General features: G+C 34.3%; 1 long non-coding RNA gene across 22 annotated transcripts; it reads left to right on the top strand.

The window, feature by feature from the left end:
- Window positions 1-10,106: 10,106 nt before the first annotated feature.
- On the top strand, window positions 10,107-12,805 carry LOC145132549 (uncharacterized). Of its 22 annotated transcripts, none has more exons than XR_013718130.1 (9): window positions 10,109-10,367; window positions 10,489-10,670; window positions 10,760-10,835; window positions 10,928-10,974; window positions 11,233-11,293; window positions 11,797-11,961; window positions 12,252-12,296; window positions 12,375-12,423; window positions 12,492-12,805. It is a non-coding gene; the product is annotated as an uncharacterized LOC145132549 (long non-coding RNA). The 22 variants fall into 22 exon arrangements; XR_013718129.1 differs by having other exon boundaries at window positions 10,110-10,367; window positions 12,248-12,296; XR_013718124.1 differs by having other exon boundaries at window positions 10,111-10,367; window positions 11,902-11,961.
- The last annotated feature ends 13,625 nt before the right edge of the window (window positions 12,806-26,430 follow it).

Here is a 26,430-nt window from a genome sequence, read left to right as displayed (position 1 = left end):
TCATAAGAAAAGTTATGATTACAAAACTACAAGGATTTTGAGACTTTTACCAACATATAGTTTTTTTTCTAACAAAAAGGGTTACATTCTGGTTATTTCACCATTTTGTGGAAAACAACCAAAAAATATGATGTTTTCTCAATACATTTGGAAAGTAGACAAAAACATAGTTAAAAGCGGGGCAAAAGCTCGAAATGGACTTTTGCATATAAATTTCTCATACTTGTGTTGGATGTAAGATTTTATGACATAATCTTTTATAGACACCTGGACAGGATTATTACTATGTATTTATATAAATGCTTATATAAATAGTCTTAACAAACAAACATAATAAACTATAATTGGTATAGTTGGGAGTCACAAACACTACAATCATTACGGAAGAAACATATAATTGTTTACTCCATATCCTCTCAAGAACAAGTCCAAGCTCTTCTTAGATAAACATTTCCAAATGATTCTTGACAATTCGGTAAGTGTTTTCTTCATAATCTAGTGTTTCTACACACTTTGACACTAGTTTCATCTTATTTACACACATTATCATGTGTTAAAACTCTTAGGATAATATCATCTTCAAAGAGTTCATCAACCACTTTCAAGTGTTCCAGACTCGGAGATCTTCACAATCATCTCTTTATCCAACCACAACCATACTCAAGGTGAGTTCATACCCCCCACATTTTCGAGTTTTCCATGTTTTAGGGGGGAATACAAGTAAAGTTTGGTTTATCACGCAAATACTTGCATGTTTCATCTCTATGTTAAATATAAAACATTATTCGCAGGAAATACGGTTATCACTAGTTTGTAGACAATTATTTGTGATATATTAGTTTTGAAATGCAAAACTAACAAAAACAAAACATAAATTATGTTATATAATCATAAGAAAAATTATGATTACAAAACTACAAGGATTTTGAGACTTTTACCAACATATAGTTTTTTTTCTAACAAAAAGGGTTACATTCTGGTTATTTCACCATTTTGTGGAAAACAACCCAAAAATATGATGTTTTAAGCATACATTTTGAAACAAAAACATCGTTAAAAACGGGGCAAAAGCCCGAAATAGACTTTTGCATACAAATTTATCATACTTGTGTTGGATGTAAGATTTTATGACAAAATCTTTTATAGACACCTAGACAAGATAATTACTATGTATTTATATAAATGATTATATAAATAGTCTTAACAAACAAACATAATAAACTATAATTGGTATAGTTTGGGAGTCACAAACACTACTATCATTACAGAAGAAACATATAATTGTTTACTCCATATCCTCTCAAGAATAAGTCCAAGCTCTTCTTAGATAAACATTTTCCAAATGATTCTTGATAATTTGGTAAGTGTTTTCTTCATAATCTAGTGTTTGTACACACTTTGACACTAGTTTCATCTTATTTACACACATTATCATGTGTTAAAACTCTTAGGATAATATCATCTCCAAAGAGTTCATCAACAACTTTCAAGTGTTCCAGGCTCGGAGATCTTCACAATCATCTCTTTATCCAACCACAACCACACTCAAGGTGAGTTCATACCCCCACATATTCGAGTTTTCCATGTTTTAGGGGGGAATACAAGTAAAGTTTGGTTTATGACGCAAATACTTGCATGTTTCATCGCTATGTTAAATATAAAACATTATTTGCAGGAAATACGGTTATTACTAGTTTGTTGACAATTATTTGTGATATGTTAGTTTTGAAATGCAAAACTAACAAAAACAAAACATAAACTATGTTATATAATCATAAGAAAAGTTATGATTACAAAACTACAAGGATTTTGAGACTTTTACCAACATATAGTTTTTTTTTCTAACAAAAAGGGTTACATTCTGGTTATTTCACCATTTTGTGGAAAACAACCCAAAAATAAGATGTTTTAACCATACATTTTAAAAGTAGACAAAAACATCGTTAAAATCGGCGCAAAAGCTCGAAATGGACTTTTGCATACAAATTTCTCATACTTGTGTTGGATGTAAGATTTTATGACATAATCTTTTATAGACACCTAGACAAGATAATTACTATGTATTTATATAAATGATTATATAAATAGTCTTAACAAACAAACATAATAAACTATAATTGGTTTAGTTTGGGAGTCACAAACACTACTATCATTACGGAAGAAACATATAATTGTTTACTCCATATCCTCTCAAGAACAAGTCCAAGCTCTTCTTAGATAAACATTTCCAAATGATTCTTGACAATTTGGTAAGTGTTTTCTTCATAATCTAGTGTTTCTACACACTTTGACACTAGTTTCATCTTATTTACACACATTATCATATGTTAAAACTCTTAGGATAATATCATCTTCAAAGAGTTCATCAACCACTTTCAAGTGTTCCAGGCTCGGAGATCTTCACAATCATCTCTTTATCCAACCACAACCATACTCAAGGTGAGTTCATACCGCCACATTTTTGAGTTTTCCATGTTTTAGGGGGGAATACAAGTAAAGTTTGGTTTATGACGTGAATACTTGCATGTTTCATCTCTATGTTAAATATAAAACATTTTTTTCAGGAAATGCGGTTATCACTAGTTTGTAGACAATTATTTGTGATATATTAGCTTTGAAATGCAAAACTAACAAAAACAAAACATAAACTATGTTATATAATCATAAGAAAAGTTATGATTACAAAACTACAAGGATTTTGAGACTTTTTACCAACATATAGTTTTTTTTCTAACAAAAAGGGTTACATTCTAGTTATTTCACCATTTTGTGGAAAACAACCCAAAAATATGATGTTTTTACCATACATTTTGAATATAGACAAAAACATCGTCAAAAACGGGGCAAAAGCTCGAAATAGACTTTTGCATACCAATTTCTCATACTTGTGTTGGATGTAAGATTTTATGACATAATCTTTTATAGACACCTAGACAAGATAATTACTATGTATTTATATAAATGATTATATAAATAGTCTAAACAAACAAACATAATAAACTATAAATGGTATAGTTTAGGAGTCACACACACTACTATCATTACGGAAGTAACATATAATTGTTTACACCATATCCTCTTAAGAATAAGTCCATGCTCTTCTTAGATAAACATTGCCAAATGATTCTTGACAATTTGGTAAGTATTTTCTTCATAATCTAGGGTTTCTACACACTTTGACACTAGTTTCATCGTATTTACACACATTATCATATGTTAAAACTCTTAGGATAATATCATCTTCAAAGAGTTCATCAACCTCTTTCAAGTGTTCCAGGCTCGGAGATCTTCACAATCATCTCTTTATCCAACCACAACCACGCTCAAGGTGAGTTCATACCCCCACATTTTTGAGTTTTCCATGTTTTAGGGGGGAATACAAGTAAAGTTTGGTTTATGACGCGAATACTTGCATGTTTCATCTCTATGTTAAATATAAAACATTTTTTTTTCAGGAAATGCGGTTATCACTAGTTTGTAGACAATTATTTGTGATATATTAGCTTTGAAATGCAAAACTAACAAAAACAAAACATAAACTATGTTATATAATCATAAGAAAAGTTATGGTTACAAAACTACAAGGATTTTGAGACTTTTTACCAACATATAGTTTTTTTTCTAACAAAAAGGGTTACATTCTAGTTATTTCACCATTTTGTGGAAAACAACCCAAAAATATGATGTTTTTACCATACATTTTGAATATAGACAAAAACATCGTCAAAAACGGGGCAAAAGCTCGAAATAGACTTTTGCATACCAATTTCTCATACTTGTGTTGGATGTAAGATTTTATGACATAATCTTTTATAGACACCTAGACAAGATAATTACTATGTATTTATATAAATGATTATATAAATAGTCTTAACAAACAAACATAATAAACTATAATTGGTTTAGTTTGGGAGTCACAAACACTACTATCATTACGGAAGAAACATATAATTGTTTACTCCATATCCTCTCAAGAACAAGTCCAAACTCTTCTTAGATAAACATTTCCAAATGATTCTTGACAATTTGGTAAGTGTTTTCTTCATAATCTAGTGTTTCTACACACTTTGACACTAGTTTCATCCTATTTACACACATTATCATATGTTAAAACTCTTAGGATAATATCATCTTCAAAGAGTTCATCAACCACTTTCAAGTGTTCCAGGCTCGGAGATCTTCACAATCATCTCTTTATCCAACCACAACCATACTCAAGGTGAGTTCATACCCCCACATTTTTGAGTTTTCCATGTTTTAGGGGGGAATACAAGTAAAGTTTGGTTGATGACGCGAATACTTGCATGTTTCATCTCTATGTTAAATATAAAACATTTTTTTTTTCAGGAAATGCGGTTATCACTAGTTTGTAGACAATTATTTGTGATATATTAGCTTTGAAATGCAAAACTAACAAAAACAAAACATAAACTATGTTATATAATCATAAGAAAAGTTATGATTACAAAACTACAAGGATTTTGAGACTTTTTACCAACATATAGTTTTTTTTTCTAACAAAAAGGGTTACATTCTAGTTATTTCACCATTTTGTGGAAAACAACCCAAAAATATGATGTTTTTACCATACATTTTGAATATAGACAAAAACATCGTTAAAAACGGGGCAAAATCTCGAAATAGACGTTTGCATACCAATTTCTCGTACTTGTGTTGGATGTAAGATTTTATGACATAATCTTTTATAGACACCTAGACAAGATAATTACTATGTATTTATATAAATGATTATATAAATAGTCTTAACAAACAAACATAATAAACTATAATTGGTATAGTTTAGGAGTCACACACACTACTATCATTACGGAAGAAACATATAATTGTTTACACCATATCCTCTTAAGAATAAGTCCATGCTCTTCTTAGATAAACATTGCCAAATGATTCTTGACAATTTGGTAAGTGTTTTCTTCATAATCTAGTGTTTCTACACACTTTGACACTAGTTTCATCGTATTTTCACACATTATCATGTGCTAAAACTCTTAGGATAATATCATCTTCAAAGAGTTCATCAACCACTTTCAAGTGTTCCAGGCTCGGAGATCTTCACAATCATCTCTTTATCCAACCACAACCACACTCAAGGTGAGTTCATACCCCCACATTTTCGAGTTTTCCATGTTTTAGGGGGCAATACAAGTAAAGTTTGGTTTATCACGCAAATACTTGCATGTTTCATCTCTATGTTAAATATAAAACATTATTTGCAGGAAATACGGTTATCACTAGTTTGTACACAATTATTTGTGATATATTAGTTTTGAAATGCAAAACTAACAAAAACAAAACATAAACTATGTTATATAATCATAAGAAAAGTTATGATTACAAAACTACAAGGATTTTGAGACTTTTACCAACATATAGTTTTTTTTTCTAACAAAAAGGGTTATATGCTGGTTATTTCATCATTTTGTGGAAAACAACCCAAAAATATGATGTTTTAGCCATACATTTTGAAAGTAGACAAAAACATCGTTAAAAACGGGGTCAAAGCTCGAAATGGACTTTCGCATACAAATTTCTCATACTTGTGTTGGATGTAAGATTTTATGACATAATCTTTTATAGACACCTAGACAAGATAATTACTACGTATTTATATAAATGATTAAATAAATTGTCTTAACAAACAAACATAATAAGCTATAATTGGTATGGTTTGGGAGTCACAAACACTATTATCATTACGGATGAAACATATAATTGTTTACTCCATATCCTCTCAAGAACAAGTCCAAGCTCTTCTTAGATAAACGTTTCCAAATGATTCTTGACAATTTGGTAAGTGTTTTCTTCATAATCTAGTGTTTGTACACACTTTGACACTAGTTTCATCTTATTTACACACATTATCATGTGTTAAAACTCTTAGGATAATATCATCTTCAAAGAGTTCATCAACAACTTTCAAGTGTTCTAGGCTCGGAGATCTTCACAATCATCTCTTTATCCAACCACAACCACACTCAAGGTGAGTTCATACCCTCACATATTCAAGTTTTCCATGTTTTAGGGGGGAATACAAGTAAAGTTTGGTTTATGACGCAAATACTTGCATGTTTCATTTCTATGTTAAATATAAAACATTATTTGCAGGAAATACGGTTATCACTAGTTTGTTGACAATTATTTGTGATATGTTAGTTTTAAAATGCAAAACTAACAAAAACAAAACATAAACTATGTTATATAATCATAAGAAAAGTTATGATTACAAAACTACAAGGATTTTGAGACTTTTACCAACATATAGTTTTTTTTTCTAACAAAAAGGGTTACATTCTGGTTATTTCACCATTTTGTGGAAAACAACCCAAAAATATGATGTTTTAACCATACATTTTAAAAGTAGACAAAAACATCGTTAAAAACGGGGCAAAAGCTCGAAATGGACTTTTGCATACAAATTTCTCATACTTGTGTTGGATGTAAGATTTTATGACATAATCTTTTATAGACACCTAGACAAGATAATTACTATGTATTTATATAAATGATTATATAAATAGTCTTAACAATCAAACATAATAAACTATAATTGGTATAGTTTGGGAGTCACAAACACTATTATCATTACGAAAGAAACATATAATTATTTAAGGTATAATTAATTATTTTTACACTATGTAACCACTATGGAAGAGTAATGCATTCATTTACAAGAAAAAGGGGTTTTCAGTGCACGTAAACCGGTTGATACAATTTTGTGAGACTTTTGGCTTCATCGTACCCACTAGAGTACACACTAAGTCCTGAATTATAACCATAGTCTTTTGTTGGGAGGGTGTGACACTTATGTAGATCTATACGCGATTGACAATCCCGCACCTAAGCTGTTAGCTGCAATTAGACCGGCCTGTTTAGGGTTACAAATGTCATAACATTCTGACGCCTGAAGAACGCCGTAGCAGGCCAACTAGTCATTAGCATGGTTATGATAACTCACGTGAGGTATTAACAATACGTTTGGTTTACGGGGTTAACAAACATTCAAGTAGTTTTATATAAAAATAAAACTTCACAACACTATTTTTCAGTACAACATTACTTACATGTAGTCTTGGGTTTAAGACTTACAGTTCATTTTTAAATATCATTTTCTTACAAGGAAAAACTACCGATTTCTCTCATACAAAATGCTTATTAACTCACCAACTTAATTGTTGACACTTTTCAAAATCACTTGTATTCTCAGGAAATCAGTAAACAGGTAATCAAAGAGTTTTTGGAGGATGGCGTCGCCGCGTTACGTTATTTATTTTTGTTATACGTATTTGATATCAAGCAAACAATGTTTTGAGTACAATGTAAACTTATTAAATATTCATTATGATGGTTGTAATGCTTTTGATACTACTATTCATTTGTTATGATACTGTACATGAAAGTCATCCACCCCCAGACGTTTCCGCCGTTCTGGTTTGGGGTGTGACATATATATATATATATATATATATATATATATATATATATATATTACATTTGAAAATATATAAATACATATTTTTTAACACTTAGAATTCCATTTTTTTTTTCATAAATACAAATATTAAATACTGTTTTATATATATATATATATATATATATATATATATATATATATATATATATATATATATATATATATGTAATTTAAAATATGTATTTTTGCATATAAATATGTAATTTTTATGTAAAAATACGTTTTAAATTAAAATAAATACATGAAAATATGGTTAAATTGTATTAAAAAAATTGTATTTATATAAAAAATATGTATTAATGTAGCATTTTATATACAACTTTATTTCAGTAATTTATACATGAGAAAATGACACGGATGGTCCCTATGGTTAGGAGTTATTTGCACGCTTGGTCCCTAGAAAGTATTTTTAACTCGGACCGTCCCTAAAACTTAGAATTGTTACCCGCCCAGTCCCTAAACTAACTTGCCGTCTATTTTGTTGTTAAACTATAATGAAAAGACATATTTACCCTTATTTTTTATATTTAATATATAATTATTCTTAAAAGAATAAAAACCAAAATATACCCTCACAACCTAGAAAGGACACTCATTTGGAGGCGTCATCACCGACATGTCTTCAATTTGGCTCCTCTCATATCTCCATTCAATCTCTTCCCTCCCTCTTTGATTTACTTCACCGTCGGCTCCCATGTGATCGGAAACCAACCCCTTTCCAAAGCCATCCAACAACAACGATTGGGTCTTAACTTCTATAAACTAGTTTTAAAATTCGATCTCCTCCCATGGCTGCTCTTCGCACCATTATCTCCAATCACGACCTACCTCCACAGCCTCCTGAAATCATGGCACTTAACCATAAATTCACCGTTTTTCACCTGGGATATAGGTACGCAACTCAAAGAACATTAGAAATCCAAGTGATTCCATTTATATTGTGTTATTTTGAATCTGTCGCTAGATCGATGGAAGTGATGACAACTCGTTCTTCATTTGTACCATTTGGGAAATTCATGTTTTGCTCTGATGATGGAGCGATTTACGTCAATGAAATTAGTGCTATTGTTAGAATGCTTCACTCGAGTATGAAAGTTATGTAGAAAGATTAATTTACAGTTCTTGAATCGAAGTGAAGAAGAGCTATGCGAATCTAACACCTATGAAACATGGTTACATTAGTGTTATTGTTAGAATGCTTCACGCTCGATTTGATTGTATTGAAATACCCACTTTATCTTCAATCCTAGTCTCCTCAGCCAAGTAATTTGCAAAGAACTTTTTGTGGATTCACCAAATTGATATACCCACTTTATCTATTTAGAACATTGTGATCTGATGCTTCACATAGAGCAATCGTGAAAATGAGAACAAGAGAGAGAAACAAAAAATGAGAACTTGAGAGAGAAACGAGAGCGAGGAGGTGATTAGGGTGTTTCTAGAACTCAGAAGGAAGAAGATGGTGACGAGATTAGGTATAGGGCAGTAGGAGTGGGTTTTGGTGGTGATGATAACGAAGAGTCCGGTCGGTGGAAAGGAGGTGCTGAGAGGGGGATACGACGCCGATTGTAGGTTATGGAGTGTGGGCCTGTGGGGTATATTTTGGGGTGGGATAGGTTTTATTTTCAAGAATAATTGTATATTAAATATAAAAGTAAGGGTAGATATGTCTTTTCACCATGGTTTAACAGCAAAATAGACGTCAAGTTAGTTTGGGGACTGGGCGGGTAACAAATCTAAGTTTTAGGGACGGTCCGAGTTAAAAATACTTTCTAGGGACCAAGCGTGCAAGTAACCCCTAACCACAGGGACCATCCGTGTAATTTTCTCTTTATACATACTATACATACTATACGCATACATACGTGTAGCGACGTGGTTTCTATTCATGAGATCATGTAATTGATTAAAAAGGAATAAATAAGATAAAAATAAACCGTTAATACATATTTTTAGAAGCGTTTGGGAGCTTCTAGCTTTTAGCTTTTGACAAAACGCTTTAATTTAAACAAAAAGCTTCGTTTGGCAGTACTAGCGTTTAGCTTTTAGTTTAAACAAAACGCTCCAACTCTAAAAGCTACTTCATGTAGCGTTTAACAAAACGCTACTGAGCTTTTGAAATCAATTTCCATAATTACCCTTAAAAATATATTTATATATTTATTTATTTTTAATCAATTGTCCTTTTATGCAATTTTATATATTTCAAAAGCTCCAACTACTTTTGCCAAACATTCATATAACAAATAAAAGCTACAGCTTCCCGCTACCAGCTACCCGCTACACGCTACACGCTACCCGCTACCAGTTAACCGCTACCTGCTTCCAGCTAACAGCTACTTTTGCCAAACACGCCCTAAGATTACATCAGCTCTCATGATTTATGAGGTACTTCCCTTATTCATTTATTTTAGGATAGTATGAACTAAATATTACTTATATATGTCAACTCATGATTAAAAACTGATACATATATTCATGTAACATGACATCGTTTAAACCCTATTTTAACATCAAAATTACTTATTTATAACACTATTAATTTTTTGTTCCCTAATGTACAGTATTTCACTCCTATTGGGTTTCTTTTTGCTTTTTTTTTTTTCAATCCACCGCCTTTGACTTTTGGTCTATGCTTCTCGGTTCTTCTCCACCGTCTTATCTCCCTTATCTCCCATCTCTTTCTTTCAAATATCGATTCCTTCCTTTCTTCACTGATGCTCCTTCCAGGTATACCTTTAATTATATTCTTCTGCAATTCCTCTCTGCAATTCCGATCCCCACTGGCCACCGCTTCAACTCATACCTCTCCTTCATCTATCTGCATAAGCACCTACGATTTGCTTCATTTTCCAATCGGTGCAACTAATCTCAGGTATGTGATTGCAGCTAATCTTAGGTATGTGATTAGAATTTGGGACAGGAGAAATGGATAATACACATCTGTCGACTCGATTTCTTTTTTTCTCATCTTCTAGGGTTTGTCTCTTACTTAGTTGTTCGACACCAACAGCTACCGCCATCGCACCAGGGAGGGGAGCAGGTGAGGCCGGCGGCAGAGATGGTTCGACCGGCCGGAATGATGGGTGAATAGCAGGCGCACATCCCCACCTTTTTCTACATATGTTCGCTCAAATTCTCTCTACCGTCATCATAGGAAGTAGTAATACACACCAAGGTATCCCCTTTTGCAATTTTCCCAATTTCGTCGCCCCCATTTCATCTCCTTTCTGCTTGTGGTTGTTGATGAGAGTGATTCGCAATCAGCATGAAAGAGGGCCGGCTTCTTACGCAGCAGCACCCCGTCGTTCACGTAGGGTTCGACATGGGTATAATTTTTGAGGTAATTGTTGGTTTTATTGCTCATCTACTAATTTCATGCCTTTCTTTTTCTATTTCATTTGTAGTAATAACCATTTACACCGGATTAATCAGCTTGGTTTATGCCCAGTGCAGGTTGGGACTCTGCCCACGCTCCGTAGGTAAACACAAATAATAATCCTATAAATTGTTTTTTTTTTTTTTTTTTAGTTTCTGTTTATGTGCTTTGTTTTTGAATTATCATGTTGGTTTTCACTTCCTGTAGGTAAGTCTGTATCATAAGGATGCTCAAAGAATACATGTAATGTCATTTTATTTTTACTGGACATTAATTAAAGAAGTCAGTGAAGATCTAGATGGTAATACAATTTACATTGGGAATGGATATGGTGATCTTAGATCTGTTTCCATACGCACAGGCACACAATTCTCAAAACATCTGCTGTTATATTGGTTGATAAAATATGTCTTCACACAAGGGTAAATTTTCCATTTTTACTTCCCCTTCCAAACTAGATTTTTTTTTCTTAGACATGATAAGAAATGAATGTTGACATTTGTTGAATGCAATTTAATTTCAAGTTGTGAAAAATTTCTTTTTTTGTTGGTTGAAATACTTAATGGAAACTATTGGGAAGCTTTTTTGGGAAATGTTTTGGAAGCATTAGATCAGTAGTCACTTGGATCTCCCAGTAATAGCTTCTTGTGATGAGTTTTTTATTTTTTCCAAGCCAATCATATTTGCTTTTCACTAAATCATGAATTTTGTGTTTCCGTAGGAACATTACCTGACCAGGGTACTGTTCCTCGGGTTACCACCGGGTTAGTTTAATCGGTTCCCATGCTGTAAGGGAGAGTAATTTGTGAAGTTGGTATAGGAAATCCTTTTGAGATAAACGTATATAATTGCATTGTTTCACTCTTAAGCTAAATAATTTTTAAATAAACCTATGTTTTGTAGCTAACTTTTCTAATTTTTACAGATCAATCATCTGTCAGTGCCCCAATTTGGATCAACTGGAAAAAATATTGGAATCTTGCTTGAAATTCGGTGACATTCTACTAATGGATTCTGATTTTTTTTCTAGGTTTCCAGTGATGGACAACTTTGGCACTTCCGACTAGAGGATAAACAAACATATAGTTTGGTTAGTGTCTATGTATCATGCCCAAGTATTATATAAAAACTATTATTTTTTTATTTATTACAATTCAGTTGTTATTTAAAGTAAACAATTATAGCATTGCACTATTGAAATACGATGTTGTAAAAATGAAAAGAAGTTAAACGATATTTATAATAAAAAAACCATGAAAATATTGGGAACAAAGGCAATGCCTATGCCTCCTAATTGTAAGTTCACAATTTATTTCTTTTAATTTCATTATTTATTATGGAAAATTTATTATTGATATTGTGTCTTGTCAAATTAGATAGAACACATGGAGGAGGTGTGGTCATGGGTATAGCATGGCAGAAGAGGTAATTAATCAATTAATTAATATATAATCGGAAAAGATACCGTGCTGATGATCGACTTGGGTCCGATGTGCCCAACAGGAATTCTGAAAATCAAACTTCAACAAACTCTGATAATCATTCCAAACAGGTAATGAATTTCGTTTCGGATTATAAATAAATACTCAATATATATAGTTTGTATTGTTTGGTTTCCAGGTGTACAACGAACATGAAGCAAAATTATGGACAACTTTAGCTATTGAATCCATCCATAAACATATGTTTACAAAGGAATTTCAAGTCTTGGTATAATGATTTGGTAAAAGGGCATTTGAGTCTTTTCTTAAATTTTGTCATAATTTTTTTTTTCTGGAAAACCATATTGAGCCCTGTAATATTATTAAGTAAAGCGTTTCTGTAAGTTTAACCAACTTTGGATGACTTTGATCTTGTACTTGGGGACATTTGACCATTTTCCCCTTGTAATGAGGTTATGTAGGTTAATGGAGATGGTAAGTTTCAAATGGTTAGTGGGACGTGCGTAAACCAAAAACAATTTACATATGAAAGCAACAATCGAAAACCTACTCCATTAAAACAAGATGACCAAAAGCAACCTTCTGACCCATGCGAAGCATGGATCTCCCCCTAGTTTTATGTATAAATGCATGTTTTACATTAAAATTAGATATTTAATAAAAAATGGTTATAATATTAATAATACTTATTTATAAATAACATTAAGCTTTAAAAATGTGTATTTAAACAATAAATGTGATTCTTATATATAAAAAAATGTATTTATACGGTTTCAAATGTGAAGAAAAAAATTCTGACACGATTTCAGATGAAAAATAGGCAACAATAAATAAAACAGGAAGAAGGATTTTGTGATTCGCGACGCCAGTCTTCTTTGTGACGACGTGTGTCACATCATTAAATTGTGTCACAAATTAAGTAATGTTTGCGACACGTCGCCACTATGTGCACAAAATCCTAAATCTCAGTTCCTCTCTCATCACTCGCCTCTATCATCAGATCGTAACTTGTAACATAGACTTTTATATGAAAATCTATATTAATAATGTATAACGAATGTTGTATTATCTAAAGATTCTAAAAGAATTTGTTATGATTTATAAAATAACTTGCGAAAATTTTATGATCATTATGTTTGGTAACGAAGTCTTTTTTTATAATAAATTATCCGGAACTAGAACCGGTTCCACAAATGTTATTAATTTTGAAACGAAATTTAAATCATTATAATTACATGGCTTTGGATAATAGAAAATTTATGACTTCGTGAAATTTTAGAATAGTTACGTTTGATACCATCAACTAAATTGTTAGAAATTTAGGGTTTGTGGTGTAGATCTGGATACCAACTTGGATCGTGAGAACACTTTCTGAACTGATATTTCTACCCTATGCCTGTGTTGCAAGAAATTCTGCCTTGATAATTCAAATGGACACTTACGATACTAGGCACATAAATTGTAAGCCAAATTACTAGAAAGATTTTGTGAAAGTTTAAAGAAAACAATGGGTTTTAAGTACTATAACACTCCTAAGGTGCACATACAACCCTAAAGCTTTGGATCTATGTTTTCTCTAGTTATACATGCAATTTCATTTTTCCAAAGCATGAAGCCTAACTAGCATGCAATTGGAGATAAACAACATAAAAATAGTTAGATGAATACCTCTTTGTTGTAGCTTGTAGTTCTTGGCCGTTCAAGAGTTAAGTGTGATGCCTCAAATGAGTCACAAACACCACCAACAATTGGAGGATAATGAGAGAGAGGCTAGGAGACACAAATCAGCTAGGGTTTCATCTTGGAACTCATGGGTGCCGATTTTAGCAAGCTAGGGTTCAATTTATAGTTTGGAATCCTTAGGGTTTCATACATAAAACCCTAAAACCTTTGGTTATCCAATGATCCATATGACAGACCCTTTGGACTAACTCTTCATGGACTTTCACATAGAATTAGCCCATCCCTAATCAACATGGATCATTAGCCCAAACCATAAATATTACTGATTTACCTAATCAGTCCCTGCAAATTTAATCAGTCTCTTTTGATCACTAAATAAATTCCAAATTAATTCTTGATCAAACCAATTAAATAATATGAGTTCTCAATTAATATATTATTCTTATAATATATTAATAAAGCACAAATAACCACTTTCTCAAATATCCTTCCTATCAAATTGTTCTGGTGAAGGCAACCCAAAATGGACCATGCTACTATCGGGTCAAGTACATACCAATTATAGTTATGGGCTTAGACACCTAATCCAACAGTCTCCCACTTAGATAAGTCTAATAACTATAACTGCAAGTACGACTTCAAAAACCGACCAACAATCGTAGCTCTCAAAAGCCGCTGTCGAACTCTGACGCGTCCATTAGATAAGGGATCAAATATTTCTCTGTTCTACAAGATATCGTATGAACCGAGACATGGATTATAATCATTCTCTCTGTTCATGTGTTGTTTCCCGATTTCCGATTTATGACGAATGACTATTTAAACAAATCAAATCAGTCCAGGCTTGGCCAAGCGCTTAGGGTGTCATCATTAAATCATCGAGGGGCCCACATATATCACTTTTATCCCTCTTAGGGTAAAAGGAATGGATAGACTTCGACTCATATGCTTGCTCTATTTACTCATCAAATCACACACAACAATACGTTTTATAACACCAAGTTACTGGTGTGTTTACATATCATCAATGTGTAACCGACTTGTAAACTACAACTCATATGTCTCCATTTCAAGAATATAAGATATTATCGTCTCACAATCACTCGTGGTAAAATCCATGAAGTGATTCAGATGAGCGTGGGTTTAATCCAATACTCAAATCTTATTACAGGAGTACTCATGAACACTGTAGCAAACCTGTGCTATGTCTAAACGCTTAGACAATCTACAGTCAGATTCATGACAGTCTTACCTCAATACTTACTTCCAAAGTATGATTGACCGTGGATGTTTGAATAATCCTATTATTCGGGAAGTAAAACATGCAAATTGAAACACAAGAATAATCGAATCCAATATGGTCTCAATACTTTTGAATATAAATATAACACTTATTATTTAATCACCATATTGATTACACATTATTCATTGTATAATGTTTCAACTAATCAACTTAATACTTGAATTAAAACAACAGTTATCCCATGCTCCAAGCATGCACATTATGTTTTCCTATGGTCCTTACCTTGTGAAATAGATCAATTGAACACATTTGCAATGATGCTCATTTCACAATTTCCTAATCCTTATTATAAGTGTAAGAATACAAAATCCTTGCCACTAATAGAATCCATTAGAGTCTAAACTTTTACGCAATGTTCCTTTTGTAATGTCTAGGCAGAAAAGTCACAGAGACTTGGCCAATGATATTACAAAGTATTCCATTTGAGAATGTCACCAGACAATTCCCTGGAATTGAAGTCTCACATTCAAAGAGCATTCATTGAACATCCTTCTTGCATTAAAGTTTCTAACTCACACAAAGATTCTTAATATCCAACTCCCATTATGGAAACATAATTGCCATATGACTATCTATTCTAAATATAATCCTATCTATTCCGAATTATATCAATATGGTCCATCAATTACTATACCTCCAACTGTTCACAAGAAACCAATCTTCGGTGAACCTTAGATTGTCCTTGACAGTTGTTTAACAACTTTAGTCATATCAAGTTCTGGTCCTTTTTCCCTCTTAATGCGCTAGGCATTTGGAAAAATCAGAACATGTGAATATTATAGCATATGCAATCGATCCTATACCCGAAGCATATGGGATGCAATTCATAATGTCTCACATAAAGACATGAGACTAGACCAGTCTCTTGCTATAATATTTCCATATATAGAATTTCAAATTTTGAAACATTTCAACACGACATTCATATATATCCATGACTAAGTTCCATTAAAATTTCAATCTAAGCTTTTAGATTTGAAATGAAGTACGAGAATCTTCTCCCTTAAATCCTACTATAGCGAGACAACTTTTCAAACTCTACAACTTTGCAAATTAAAACTTTGTTTCTTATATATAGCATTGCTAACTTGCAACACTCAACGTAATGATTGTGCTCCCACTAGCATAATGATTACATACTTACAAGCATAACACTTATGCTCCCACTAGCTTTGACATGTACCTAGAAATCAGCTGGATTTCTAGAAATCAATACTTATTGACTTTCTTACCAAAGTTTAGATTTCTGATACGAGATGCTTCGATAACCCTTTATCTACGCTTCTCAAACTCATATACCTTACCTTAGATAGCTCATATGTGTGTCTAAACTATTTCAGAACTTACAGTAGTAAGTCCCGAATGTTCAGACTATTTGCCATTTCTCACAATTCGAACTATGAAGAGGGATGTCGTAATCATAATCAAATTTGAGAATGCAATCACAACTGCTAATACCTTAAAATCGACTTAGTGAAAGCGTTTCCTCACAATCATATTCATGAAGCAGAGAGAAATCTTATGTTACTTAGATTTTATGGTGTATGTGTTCCTTTCCATGTGAATTTGTCATAGCCATAATTACAAGACAAGGTTTGTGACAAATCCGAACTCATATGGACTGAACTAGTTCAATCTTAATTTCTTGCCATGTGGTGGCACAAGGGCCTACCATGTCTTCCAAGTTGTTCAGCAACTCACCATTATTGATCAATGTACTTTCACCGATCCATATGCTTTGCCTTATGCAAACAATTGAGAACTCATAGAACTCACATGCATAGTCAACTTTAACTGGAGTGAGCATAGAAACAAGAATATGTCAACACGATAGGTTACGAACCTCAAGTCGTGTGCTAGCGATTTACAATAGGTTTACTTTTGATTAGTTCTTGAAACTTTTCAAGACCTTTAAGACTCCCACTGACCTCTTGACATATAAGATTCTCTTGTCAAGAAACATTCCTTGACAAACAAATATTCAAGAGTTAGCGCGGGCTCTTGTCAAGAAAAACACTTCATTTAGTTGGTCTTAGTTGGTCTTTGTTTTATCCAAAACATCACAACTACCAATTCCAAATGTGCAAGAGTAAGAACCATTTCTACTCCACATTTGATGAGTGTTATAAACCTACTTAGGACATGTCACTCATTACTCTAAGACTCGATTTTAGAACGAAGTATGACTCATCCTTTTGATTTTAACCATTTTAACAATTCCCGATACCTCTCCTCAGTCATATAAATGCACTAAGGTATCCTTACAGGACCAATTGTGACATGGTTCCATAGTCATAAGGATGATCATAAAACATGATACTAAAGTATTCTCCTTTCCTTTCAGATTGGAGAAACTTTTATCTTTCTACCTAATTGATTCTTCTAATTCGTTCTGCTATACTTTGAAACTTTTCAAAGTATTAGAATTACACTTAATCTTGTAAGTATAACCATATTAACTAAAATTTTAGTAAATTATGATGAATACTCTTTATCATTCGTTGTGGTGGACCAGACCAGTTCACAACAATGTGTACTAGATCTCCTAGTCCTTCACTTGACTCACATACATATGCGAACAAGGAATTAGTCTCAATTTTCCCAAGTACCAAGATTTTCATACATCATATAATTCAAATCACATGATTCCAAATTTCTGTCCAATTGAAACTAGGGCGATGAGAATCTTTCCTTACTTAGAAAATTACGACACTACCACAATCGATATTACTAAGAATCAAACCATTTTCAACATTGCTATTAATAGAAACATATAAACAATAATTTCCACAAATGTCATTGCAAGGAAACATAAATAAGACAAAATCAAAATTTTTTCTTTATTTATAAAATGCAGAAACTTGTCCTTACAATGCAACTGCATATGAAAACTATGTTTCTAAACATCCCTAAGCAATCTATCATAACTCCTAAGTAGCAGCTCAAAAGTCTGATCATCGAACCATGCGATCGAAATCCATCTCTTCGCGACTAGACTCAACTTACTCTTCTTTTAAGCTTCCTTTCTTTCCTTTGATCCTACAAAATATCAAATGCAATCTTATCACATCATGTATTAAGAATCTATAAACAAGAACTTAATAGAGTTAGATAGCGGACTTACCTGAAGTAGAGTCATACATTTTGACTTTACCATCCTTGCGATCTTTCAGGTAAATATGACAGCTTTACATCCAAATCCCCTTCTCTTGGCAATAGAAAGAAACAGACTCTTTTGGTATGGTATACGGGACAATCTCAGAGTTAGCCTTTCTCTTTACCATTTGGGAAGAGAAACCTTTTCTGGACTACCAATGTTGTCATTGTCAATGTCCATGGAAGTTTGGGATGCAGATCTTCCATTCAAATTTGCTTGACCAATGCGCCAAATCATTGCTGATTCAGCAACAATTAGCAAATATGTAAGATCGATAAGGGTCACGTCGTGATCTGTCATATAGTAGTCTTTAACAAACTGACCATACGACTCAGGAAGTGAATGAAGAACCAAGTCAACATCCAACTTCCTCGGGAAAGCGACACCCAACATTCCTAGCCTGTCAATATGCAACTTCATCTCCAAGACGTGAGCACATACAAACTTTCCATCTTCGTGTTTACTGGCCAACAGGACTTGAGTGACCTTGAACTTTTCAAGTCGACGAACATGTGGGTCAGGGAGAATAATTGGAGGAGGTGGAGGGAATGAAGTATGATTTCCAGTTCCACCAATGCACGACAAAGAGATTGATCTTTCACCTTGATCGCAATGTGGAATATCATCTTCATGAGGAAAGCTTTTTCCAAAAGAATAAGGAAAACCATAGTTGTCAAAACTAGACATCTACAAATGGGAGAAATTCAAGTAAGTTGATTTAATCCTTAATAACACCTAAATGAAATATTAAGGCTAGGACCCAACACAATAATTTACAATTCGGAAGAGTGATGTCGTAATCCAAATGCAAACTATTTGTCGGTAGGTAAATGACGATTTACCAATTCCACCACGAAAACGAAATTTTAAATAGATTAGGTTTTAAATGAAACTCCTAAATCTTTTGAGATTCATTGAACTTTTCAATGACATGTTTAATCTCGATTATGCCCTCTCAAGTTTGTGACTGGGATACCGAGGATCACAAACAAGGTGTGAATAACCATGCAAATTAACCTGGTACTCTCCATGTCATTAATCACCTAATCAATGTGCCGGTTAACCGCACACGCTCCATTGATCAATGATAATTTATGAGAAACCCATTGCCATCCTTCATTAGTCCACATTAGTGTGCTAGTTAACCACACACGCTCCACTAACTGACCAATAAGGTGCAATGTGCAATTTCAAGGGTTAGCATCAAATTCACATTTTTCCTAAAATAACTAAGATTGAGAATTTATAAAAGGTTTAATTACTTTATATTTCATTATACTTTTAATGAGGATTTAAATGTCCTATCAAACCCGTTCGGCTAACGACCCTCCACTAGTCAAGAGTGCGGTGGGTAAGAGTGGATACCCGATGGCGGTCATTTTATAGGCTGCTTCCTTAAACACCCCTTATAGACCAGCTTCGTGAATGAGGCCTACTAACGGTAAGACTGACTTTTAACTTATACATATATAATATATTAGACTTTTAATGTTATATAGTATAAGGGTGTATTTTATACATTTAAAATACTAGGTGGTTTAAACTATAAATTAGACTTTTAATTTAATTAAATTTAAACCTTACTATTATGGATTTATTAATTCTCTCTTTTAATTAAACACTTAATTAATTTAATAAACTCCATAAGGGTGTAACTTGAACTATTTAAAGCATCAAAGTTCTACATTTAAGATTTCTCAATTAAAGTTTTTTAATTAAATTTTAAGTTATAAAACCAAGAGGTGCATTTTTGAACCTTTTCAAATTACTAGGGTTTTAGAATTCAATATTTCAAATTAAACCTTTTAATTAAACTTTTCAAATTTCAAAACTTGAGGGCAAGTTTTGAAACTCTTCAAAACCTCTTGAATTCCAGAACTTAAGGAGTTAATGTTCATGAATGAGACTTTTAATATTTCATAACTTGAGGACAAATTATGAAACTATTCAAGAACCATTTAGATCAAATATAACTAATAAATTTATCATATAATTTATTATTTACCAAATTGACCTAATCTAACTCACATAGCAAGGCAATTCAAATCAAATAATACAAATAATCAACTTATTATCTTAAAATTTGATATTTGTCTTTTAGTTGGATGGGGATAATCATCATCATATCAGAAAAAAAATGAATTTTATGATACAAAACAGTTTGTGGTAATGATCCTAATCCAATTCTGGCCAAAAAGCTTGAAATTCTGCAAGCAGAACATCCTACTCGTCAAGTGCATGAACTGAAATCGCCGAGTTGCCAGTCTATTAGTGAACGCGTCGAGTCAAATAATTGGAATCGTCGAGTCCATCAGTCAGAGGCTAGAAATGAGACTTTTTTAGCTTTGAAAAATCAACCAATGCATCAATATAACAGAAAACACCCTAGGCTCTGATATCACTTTTGGGTTTTAAGTACTATAACACTCCTAAGGTGCACATACAACCCTAAAGCTTTGGATCTAAGTTTTCTCTAGTTACACATGCAATTTCATTTTTCCAAAGCATGAAGCCTAACTAGCATGCAATTAGAGATAAACAACATAAAAATAGTTAGATAAATACCTCTTTGTTGTAGCTTGTAGTTCTTGGCCTTTCAAGAGCTAAGTGTGATGCCTCAAATGAGTCACAAATACCACCAACAATTGGAGTATAATGAGAGAGAGGCTAGGAGACACAAATCGGCTAGGGTGTCATCTTGGAACTCATGGGTGCTGATTTTAGCAAGTTAGGGTTCAATTTATAGTTTGGAATCCTTAGGGTTTCATACATAAAACCCTAAAACCTTTGGTTATCCAATTATCCATATGATAGGCCCTTTTGACTAACTCTTCATGGACTTTCATATTGAATTAGCCCATTCCTAATCAACATGAATCATTAGCCCAAACCATAAATATTACTGATTTACCTAATCAGTCCCTACAAATTTAATCAGTGTCTTTTGATCACTAAATTAATTCCAAATTAATTCTTGATCAATACCAATTAAATAATATGATTTTTCAATTAATATATTATTCTTATAATATATTAATAAATCACAAATAACCTTTTTCTCAAATATCCTTCTGTTGGGATGAAATCCTTTAAGATCGACAAGATTCAAAAACAGTAAGTAAATAAGAACACGACAATGATTCAAATCAGTTGAATGATTAAGCTTCACAGCCTCAGAAGAGCTCGATTAAGAACTGCTACTGTAGAGGCGTGTTTAGGGTTTACAAAAGATATCAAGAAAAACGTTAACCTCCTACGGTGCATGCATGCACTTTAAATACATAAACCCTAATTAATGAGACGGCTGGACAGGCCCAATACCGTGTACACAATGGACTAAAAATAATAAGCCCAATGACGCAACATCCTATACCCAACAATCTCCCCCTTTACGTCAATTGAGGCGAGAGATGCTTCACTGCTGAGTCTTCTTAATAGTCTTGAAGAGCTTGGGTATCACAACGAGCAAAGTACTACGAAATAAGATATACCACCGAATCATATCACTGAAGTTCTTCTTCGTAGCAGCATCATTCAGGCTACACTTGTTAATGATCTCCAAAATGTGTTCTAAGCAGACCGTGGAGAACAAGTGTTTGTCGGGTAAAGCGAAGAGGCACTTTTGGAAAGCCCCAGGAACATCAGTCCCACGCTGAAACATCACAATCATGTGGGTTGTATCAATCTTACCTATACACATTTCGCTCATGTCACTTGCTTTTCCAATCGGATTGACAGTGGGCTTCCGCTTCAGAACTTTAGCTATTTCGATGTCAAGCTTTGCCACTTCATATATATACGAAACCAACATTCACTTCAGATGAGCCAGAATGGGTTCGTATTTTTGCTCTTCAGTTAGCATGAGGTTGAGCAACAAAATCCAATCATGAGGATTAAGATTGGGCAGATCAGCAAGCGTGAATTCATGCATAACATTTTCTGAACCTCTTGTTGCCTTGAACTTCACATTTACAAAGCCTCCTGTAGCGATTGGCCTTGTAACTTTGACTGTTGTTAACTTCTGAGCACTCCAGGTCATATATTGAGGTTTGCCATAAGTGAGATAAAAGTCAATTAAGTCTTTATCCACTTTCACATCTGGAGAGGGAACTGTTACAATTGAATCAAAGCAGTGGAAAACGAAGGCTCTTCATGTTATTGGCATATCGAACTGAGAATCCTTCGTGTTTGCCAGGTCGAAGGAAGTAACTGGCTCCAACCAGTGAACATTTAGGAATTCAACTGCCTCATGCAATAATCGTTCTAATGTCCACAATGGAAAGAGCGTTTTTCTGCTCTCCAAAGTGTCGTGAGCTTCTCTTTCTTTTCTTTCCTTCTCCTCAGCTTGTCTCGCAATGCGAGCATTTTTGTTTAACTCATGGTCACGAGCCTTTCGCTTTAGCTGATTTTCTTCAGTTTCATCTTCTTCATCAACATCGACCATTGGATCTTTCCTTTTTGAACCCGAAGCTACATTACCCTTCGGTTCATTTGTGTTTTTAGGTGCTTCCCCCCGGCTTAGTAGCTTTAACTTCTCCCCTTTGTTTCGGAGGGACAGAGGCCTTAGAAACACCTTCAAGTCTGTTAAGAAGAGCGAAGATAGGATGGATCTTATCTGCCCCAAGTGTCTGCAAACACTAATTGTCAGAAGAGAATCATGTGCCTCAAGGAGATTAGAGAGTAGCGAATTGATATCTCCGACGCATGTTTTCATAACTGCTCGTTCAGACTTGAGGTCGTCGATTTCTTTGTTCGCGTGCTTGAGCTTGATGGATTGAGCTCTGAGTTATGTGGTGTGAAGAGCAAGTTCATCCATTATCTTACTTTCAACAGCAAAATCGTCTTGGAACTTAGTGAGCCTAGAAGAAACAGAAGTGTGAAATGCTATGTTATAGTTGGAGATACCTGTACGAAGCTGTTTGAGTTTCTCCTGTTTAGAGCGAAGCGAAGTACTGAGTTTGGAAATCGCATCATTCGCTTTGGAAGAATTTGATTCAGCCGCAGTGTGAAGCTCTGTCATAAAGGTCTTGGTTTCTGAGATTAGTTTATCGACTTTTTCGGTCGCATGTTGTCTGGAAAGGGTGGAGTTTTCAACTGCCTTGTTTGCTTTTTCATGATTGGCGGCATGCTCTTTTACAAGAGTATCAAGCATACTCTTAACTGCTGCTTCATAATATGCTTGGCTGGAGGAGGCAGTAGAAGATGCGATAAGAGTATCCAGCTTGGCGTTCAGTTCTTTGAGATGCCTTTGACTGAAAGGGGCATCATCATCACTCTCGTCTTGAATCGAGAACGAACTATAGTGAAATGTATCAAAGTGAAGTACCTCAGCACCAAGAAAGTCGTTAGAACCCTGTTTAGGTTGAGGTGAAATAGGAGATGTGGTAGAAGTAGTTGCAAAACCTGAAGTCTTTGCCCCCGCATCAGATGCATTGACATTAACAGGAGGTTCGCCTGTGGTGGTAGTGGTAGTGGTTTCAGTGAAAATAGGTGGTTGTTGAGGAATAAAAGTTGGTGGCTCAGTAGTAACAGGAGGTGGGCAAGGTGCAATTGTAATAGGAACAGATGTGGAAGTAGGTGATGTTGGAGGGGATGGAACATTGAAATTTACCTCCTGGTCATTACGGTTGACATCATCCTCAGATCCGGCTTGATTTGCATCATCCGATTCGCTTTTAGATGAAGTTGAGGAAGGAATGCGAACCTTACGAACTTGTTTCTTGACTCTCTTTCGTTTTGGAGAAGAGGGAGCAGGCTTGGACGAATCTCCTTTTGTCTTTCACTTTTTGGAAGGCAGAGTTAGGGTAGAAGGACCCTCGTTCGATTGCTTTGGTTTTCCCCCTTTCTTGATTTTATTAGCTTCATCAAGAGTAAGTTGCATCTCAGGAGTGATGACTCTGGGTCCTGAGGCTGGACGCTTCTTGTATTCCCCAATGAGTTTGCTAGTCCCCGACACACATCTGTACATGGATTCAGGAATTGAACCCACAAAGGAAAACTTGGAGTTGTCAGCAACGATGATCTTGGTAGTGTGAAAGGTAGCAATCGAGGACATCAACGAATCTGCCATGACTGGAATGTTAAGCTTCGCGATTGCACGCTGTACTACTATGGTCCAAAATCGACCCATGGAAATCTCGCTGTGTCGAGTAGTGGAGTTTGTACTTTGCACCAGTTGAGCCCACAAAACTGAACCATAGTCTAGGTTGATCCCATGGTAGAGTCCATAGAGGATCGTCATGAAGGATTTACTTGCACAATCTGAACCAGTTACCCTTTCAGAAAAAGCCTTGAAGAGAAGGGTAAAGAGACCATTCCACAGTGGAGGAAGGTTCGATTTATTGAACTTGGTAATGGAGGGGATGGGATCTGTGTACCCCATCTGATAGAACATGTCAAAGATTTGAGCAGTGGAGATCGAATCAGGGTTGACCATTGAATCATCATGAGCAACCCCTAGAATAGAGAAAAATCTAGCCTTCGTGAGTGAAGTCTTCTTCTCAAGTATCTCAAAGGTAATCCTTTCCTCCTCCTTGACATAGGCCGCTGAAGAATAAGCTTTTGACATTAGCGACATCGGAACAGACTCGAACTTGGTTAGGGAAATGACTAAAGGCGAGTACTTTAGACATTCGATGATCGGCAACATGAACGCGTCGTATTTGAACAGAGCCAAGTCGAGAATCAAGTTTTGATTCTGTTTGATAAAGAGGAGAGATGACTGAGCAAACTGTTCTTGAATTGAGGAAGAGTCAGCCATTGATGCAGGTCGGAGAAGAAGATGAACAGTTGAGAGAAAAATCGCCGTTTAGGGTTCGTAATATCTTTGAGAGTGGTAAAGGATGAATCGTTGATTGAAAGCGCTATTTATAGTGAAGGAGAGAAACCAAGCGACGATTGCGTGACGATCCCCGATTTGATGCCTAGAAAAGTGGGATGTGACAACTGTAGCGACTGACAGGGTGTCAGGTGACATCAGGCGGCGTGAGAATTAGAATCGTTTTAAATTCCATGCGCCTTTTATTTCAAAAATCTTATCTTCAATTACTGCGTCAACAACTTTTATCCCCAACGTTGCAAATTCCTTGTGTTCTTTTGAATGTATAGCACCTTTCGCTTTTAAGAAACGAACATCATAAGTGCATATAAAAGCGAATCTGCGAAACTGAAAAATGCCATAAGTGTTCCGAACCAGACTTTTGGAAAATCATAAAGATCTTCATGCAAGATTGTGCCAAAGATAAGGAAATAAAGCAAATTATAATAGTGGGATTAAAGTGATGTCAATAAGACATGAAACAGTAGATCCCGGGCACGAATCTCTTCCTTCAAAGTCAAGAGAGACGAAGAAGTATCTGTGTGGTTTCCCGTTGAAGTACGATCATTTGTTTGTTAAGAAACAATGAAAGGCATCTTTTAAAGTTAGGCTGAAAGGGTGGCTAAATCTCCAATCAAACAACGAACTTTATATAAGTGCGAGTGTTGGATGAAGTACCCGTGTGACCAGTGTAGTCAGCTGAACGAGTAGGCTTGGAATTATTTTAGTGACTAAGCGAAACTATGAAATCTCAAAAAAAAAATTAAAACTGGATCTTATGGGTAGAAAAGTCTTGGTTTTAGAACAATTCATAAAGATCACGCAAAAAGAAAAAGAGATTTCGTGGTACAATCCACAAAGGTGGAGTTACGTCAATTCCATGGTGAAAACTAGAACTTTTAATTGTTCTCTGTCAATTCATTTATGTGTGTTGAATGGTGGGTTTCACTCAGTTCGTGGTGAATGAAGCTAAGATCATGAACACAGATGTTTCGTAACCATAAACCTCAGTGGTATTGCTGAGAGTCTCAAGGGTTACATTTAGGAGTATGAAGGCGAATGGAGAAAAGAGAAGGTGGCTCTAGAGAAGAAAATGTACCTATGCTATGCGAATATGACCAAGTAGATAACTTTTAACTCAAGATGAGAAGAGTAAG

The sequence above is a fragment of the Lactuca virosa genome, chromosome 8 (assembly GCF_052849685.1).
Source record: "Lactuca virosa cultivar CGN04683 chromosome 8, Lactuca_virosa_CGN04683_v6, whole genome shotgun sequence".
NCBI lineage: Eukaryota > Viridiplantae > Streptophyta > Magnoliopsida > Asterales > Asteraceae > Lactuca > Lactuca virosa.
The sequence above is the reverse complement of the archived record's forward strand: the minus strand, read 5'-3'. Positions and strand labels throughout refer to the sequence as shown.